The following is a 6,011-nucleotide window of genomic DNA, read 5'->3' as shown; positions in this document are numbered from 1 at the left end:
TAAAGCCACTAAATGATGCTGAGTTATCCCTGTTATAAAGTTTGTCAAGAAAATCTTTAGCAATGGATACAAGACATGGGGGGGGGGGGGCAGGTGAAGGCATATGCGGGGGTGGGGGGACGTCAAGGGGGAAAAAAGGAGACATATGTAATACTATTTGTAATGCTTCAAACAATAAAGAAAAAAATATTAGCAAATAGAATAAAGCAATATATTCAAAAGATAAAAAAGAAAAAGAAAATGCTTTACATAATAATTGGCTTTAAAATCTCAAATTTGTTAGTAAGTCAAAATATATATAATTAAAATGAAGAGTATATGGTAAAAAAAAATCTTTTTCAGTGCCTAAATTATATATGCCTACATATAGTTTTCCAAAGTCTTTGGTAATTTAAAAGTTTGAAGTTGCTGAATTAGATAAAATTTATTAAATATCTAGGTATTTTGAGTAACAGAATACTGAAATATTAATCTGAGTTTGTCTCATATGAAAAATCTGAAGGATAGATTTTAATCTATTAATTAAATGAGTCTTGTATTTTATTTGAAATATATCCTTAAAAATGTGAAAGTATTACTCGTCTGAGAAATGCTAAGAATTTAATTTGCCACCTAAAATTTTAAAGCTTCTAAGAGTTAAAAGTTCAAACTAAGTTGGGAGAAATTATATGGTTGTGATAATAGAATGCATGAAGTATGGAAATTCATTTTTGAGGAAAATAATTATTGTGTTCTCTCTAGAAAAATTGGTAGTTCAAAATATATTATAGTCTTTATGATTATGCGTGTGTATATACTGCATGTGGTAAAATTTCAGCCTAGTATATAATATTTTATTGGCCTAAAAAAGGGGGGGATTAATTCTATAGTACAATCCAAAATTTTAATATTAAAACCAGTTTAATCTTAATTGATGTCTTTAGAATAATTACAAAGAGTGTGTGATATGATCTTTGGGTTGTATATATTTGACAGTTTTTCCAAGTTAAATTTTAGGACTAACCGAGAGATAGCATTGGGACATTCAAAAGGCCCTGGAATGACTCGAGGATTTATTCTCTCTTCTTAAAAGAAATATTTTTGAATGAAATTAAGCCAATTTAATATACTTGACATTACATGGGGAGCTTTGTCAAATAAAAATTAAAAACTATATTCTTTTTATATACACATATTTTGTTAAAATTAATGTTATAGGAATTTCGGTCTGCTTCAGAAAGGAATTTGCAAAGATTCAGAGCCAAGTTCAAACAGGAAACTTTCAGGGGGGTAGCATGTGTCTAATCAGGGACTTCAGGCAAACCAAGATTAATGAATCTCTCTGTGGGGGCATCTGCCAACGATACTCTGGGTATTTGTGTTACACATATTGGAAGTTTATAAATTATTTTCAATGCTCAATACACCACTTGCAATAAGCCATGTGTCTTATTTTAAAATCTTACCTATTATTAATTCTTTATATGATCAAATTATAATTGAATCTAAAAGTATAAAAATTTTATATTATTCTCTATTTCATTTTATAGGAATTATTATTTAACAAGAAATTGTTGTCTTGGAATGTTATATTTTATAGAAAAGCAAAGTTTTTTTTTTTGTTTGTTTTGTTTTTTTTTTTATCAATCTACTAGAAGCCTGGTGCATGAAATTCATGCACGGGAAGGGTGTGTTCCTCAGCCCAGCCTGCACCCTCTCCAATCTAAGACCTCTCGAGGGATGTGTGACTGCCCGTTTAGGCCCAATCCCTGTGGGACAGTCGGACATCCTTCTCACAATACAGGACTGCTGGCTCCCAACCACTCACCTGCTTGCCTGCCTGATCACCCCCTAACCAGTCCCCTGCCAGACTGATCGACACCTAAATGTTCCCCTGCCATCCCAAGATTGCCCCTAACTGCCCTTCCCTAATGGCCTGGTCACCCCCAACTATGCTCCCCTGCAGGCCTGGTCCCCCCCCCCCCCGCAATTGCCCTACCCTGCAGGCCTGCCCCCCCCCCAACTGTTCTCCCCTGCAGGCTTGGTTGCCCCTAACTGCCCTTCCCTGCAGACCTGATCACCTCCAATTGCCCTCCCTTGCAGGCCTGGTTTCTCCCAACTGCCCTCCCTTGCAGGCCTGATCACCCATAACTGCCCTTCCCTGCTGGCCATCTTGTGGCCGCCATCTTGTGTCCACATGGGGGCGACCATCTTGTGTGTTGGAGTGATGGTAAATTTGCATATCACTGCTTTATTATATAGTATAACCATGCCACTTTTAAATTTTCTCATTTATGGACAGCCATTATTTTACACTGATGCATTTGTAGGTATATTATATCTTTAGAAAAATCCATGAGAAGGCCTCTGACTTTAAATTGCAGGCTTGTAATCAGGTCATATCTTTGAACTGGATGAAGATTTATAGAACTTCAAGGAATAACTGAATTTAAAAAATACTGGCAAATAATCAGGATAAACAAAAATAACTATAGGACTAAATGAATTGAGAATAATTCTTATAACTCTGCTTAAAATATTGTTGACTTTATTTTTAAAAAAAATATATTTTATTGATTTTTCACAGAGAGAAGGAGAGAGGGATAGAGAGCTAGAAACATCGATGAGAGAGAATCATCGATTAGCTGCCTCTTGCACACCCCCTACTGGGGATGTGCCCACAACCATTTTGAATCAGTTTTCTCAGTTTCCCCATTGTCAAGGAATTTTCTTGGCTTCTTACCATCCTGCTGCCCCAGTAGTGGATCTAAAATGCTATCAGGCCGAAACCGGTTTGGCTCAATGGATAGAGCGTTGGCTTGGGGACTGAAAGGTCCCGAGTTCGATTCCGGTCAAGGGCATGTACCTTGGTTGCGGGCATATCCCTAGCAGGGAGTGTGCAAGAGGCAGCCGATCGATGACTCTCTCTCATCGATGTTTCTAACTCTCTATTTCTCTCCCTTCCTCCCTGTACAAAATCAATAAAATATATATTTTAAAAAAAAATGCTATCAGGCCCGGAGCAGCAGCAGCCAGGCCAGGAGCAGCCAGGCCTGAAGCGGCCGGGCCCATAGCAGCCGGGTCGGGAGCAGCCAGGCCCAAAGCAACAGCAGCCAAGCCCAGAGCGGCCAGGCTGGGAACGGCCAGGCCCGGAGCAGCTAAGCCTAGAGCAGCTGGGTCGGGCCTGGAGCGGCAACGGCTGGGCCTGGAGCAGCTGGGCTTGGAGCAGCAGCGGCCAGGCTCAGAGCAGCCAGTCCGGGTGCGGCCAGGCCCGGAGCCTCCGGGCCCAGAGCAGCCGGGTAGGGAACAACCAGGTCGGGAGCAGCCAGGCCTGGAGCAGCAGCATCCAGGCCTGGAGCGACAGTGGCCAGACCCAGAGCAGCTGGTTGTGGAGTGGACCAGAGCAACAAAGGCCAGGCCCTAAGAAGCCTGCCCGGAATAGCTAGCTCCTTGCCTGCCCATGCCCCTAGGCTGCTTCTCAGGCATGGCTGGAAACTTTTGGGGGAACTTGAGGGTCTGATGAATCAAGTGATGAAGGCTTATATCTGGATGTGTTGTTATTATAGCGCTGGGGTATTGATCTGTGAGTGCCTTGTGTGGGGTCTGGATGAGGTTGGTTGATGTATTTGGAAGTGTCTTTTGTGTGAAGTGTATCCTTGGGCATGTGGAGGTATTATTGATTTGAGAAAATACTAAGTAATTGATTTACTACCTGAAAAATTTAAAGTTCTGAAAGTTTAAGGTCTCTTGCCAAAAAGACGTTTTAAAGCTAACACCTTAATTTTAATGGAGAAAGAGGAGGACAAGCCCTTCCCACCCAGAAAAGGTAATCCAATTCCAGCAGCAGCTATCTTTAAACAAGGTATTCATTTACATTTGAATGGCTACACCTTTTGATAGCCTAAGGGCAAGTTTACATGTAATCAAGTTTGCTTCTCAGTTCCCAGGGCAGAAAAAACAAGGTTTAAAATTATTAGATTTTAAAATTTATTCTTAAAAATACAAAAGTTTATTAATTTAAAAAAAAACAAGGAAATTAAAAAACCTGATGAACAATATTAACTGTTGATTATAATGGAATCAGAGATATGGGAGGGGAGTGGACTGACAATTCTCGGGGAAAAGGGGAGTGGTGGATGTGGGAAGAGACTGAACATAAACTGTGCACCTATGGATGAGGACAATGGGGGTGGGGAAAGGGCAGAGGGTGGGGTGGGAACCATGGAGGGGGGAAGAAATGAGTAACCTTTGTAATAATATGAACAATAAAGATTGATTTAAAAAAGTAAAATAAAATGCTATCAGAATCCTCATAGTATTTGTACAGTGTAGGATCCAACCAAATCAGATAATGAAAACTCTAGCAGTCGAGTACACTTGGGAAGCTGAAACTGGTTGAACAGTCTAGTAGAGGGCAGGTTGTTGGGCAGCATTCTAGCCATATTTTTACTTTTTCTTTTGGTTAAGTGGGGGCTAAACTATATTAATACTTTTCATACCACTTTCTAAGTTCTTCTGGCTGGGCTAATAACCAAGTGAATAAAGACAGAGTGACAGAAGAAAATCAAAGTTTAATACATGCACCGGGGGAATTCACATAGATATAATAAATCCATAAAATTTCCCAAAGACAATGAGGCAACATTAGGTATATAAGACATTTTGAACAAATGAGAAAAGGAGAGGAACAGGACATTAGATTTCAGAAGTGAAAATGGGGGGTTTTCAGGTAGTTGAGGAAGAGCAAAATACATATGGCAAAAATGTCCTTGCTAGGTAACTCAGAAACATTCGGACACAGGGGGTATCTAGCTACCAGGTCCCTGCCTGAAGCTCTCTTGTTTATCATACTTAATTCAAATTAGGCTAAAGGGAACACTCTAAATTCTACTTCTTGAATCAGGTTCTTTGAATTTCTTGGATAGGTTCTTTCTAAGCCTCATACCAGATTTTAACATTGGTAAAGCGGGACACCACTGACCGTGTGGAGAGCAGGGGTGTTCTTGATTAAAAGTTTGGTCTATATGGAGCAACAAAAATTTTCATGGAACGCAAAAATAGTATTGTAATATATTTTTTAAAATTTCAACATAAGTACAATTTACAAATATAATAAATAAATAAAAATTATGTATAATCGTGTCACTTTGAAGGCCGGTGCTAGACTTTTTGCCGCCACTATAAAATATAAATAATGAGTACTGTCTGCTAAATTCAAGAAAATTTAGGTATTTATGAAATAAATAAATTACTAAATTATCTGAATAGCTGATTTGTAATGACATCACTTGTTTAACTAGCTTACTAGCATGCAGTATGATGTGTATTGTCTGAGAGACAGTTACAAAATGTTTTTGTCGTTGCCAATCCCCCAAAATGCTATTGTTCATTAAGTCCAATCGTGGTAGTCGAATTCTAACAACTGATCAACAATGTGAACTTTGATAAGCAGTTCTCAACAATTATTTGTTATTATTAAAGTTTCACATTATAAAATTAACAAAAATAATATAAAACTCATATCCTGGCTAAATAGCCACATGGCCGCCCAAAACCGTATATTCCCTTCCCGTTCTCCAGCCGTTCCCTAGCTAGTCGTGCATTCTTTCCAAAATGCAGGACTTTTTAAAAACGCCGCGGGACGCGGGAAAATTGTTAAAAATCGGGACTGTCCCGTCTGGTCACCTTAACCAAAGCAGCTTCAGGGTGGCAGAACTTTGGTCCTTTCCGTCACATGAGAAGCTAACTGAAGATGTAGTTATTAAGTATAAGCTCTCTGCCAAGAAACAAAGTCTGTTTATGTCATCATTTTTATCATCCCCCTAGTTTTTCCTAGCTCTAAAATTCACCCAAAGTTCTGCATTCAGAATCCTCAGGGGCTCCCGAAAGACCCAGAAACTAAGCATCTTTAGCCTCAACTGACCTGCCTATCTACTCACAGCACTGGAGTGACTCAAAGGGTTAACTGACAGTGTGCTGCCGCAGAGTGGCAGGGAGAGAAGCCAATAGAATGTCTAGCAGGCTGAACATTG

The sequence above is a fragment of the Pipistrellus kuhlii genome, unplaced genomic scaffold, assembly GCF_014108245.1.
Source record: "Pipistrellus kuhlii isolate mPipKuh1 unplaced genomic scaffold, mPipKuh1.p scaffold_m20_p_46, whole genome shotgun sequence".
In the NCBI taxonomy this organism is placed as follows: Eukaryota; Metazoa; Chordata; class Mammalia; order Chiroptera; family Vespertilionidae; genus Pipistrellus; species Pipistrellus kuhlii.
Note: the sequence above shows the minus strand (reverse complement) of the source record.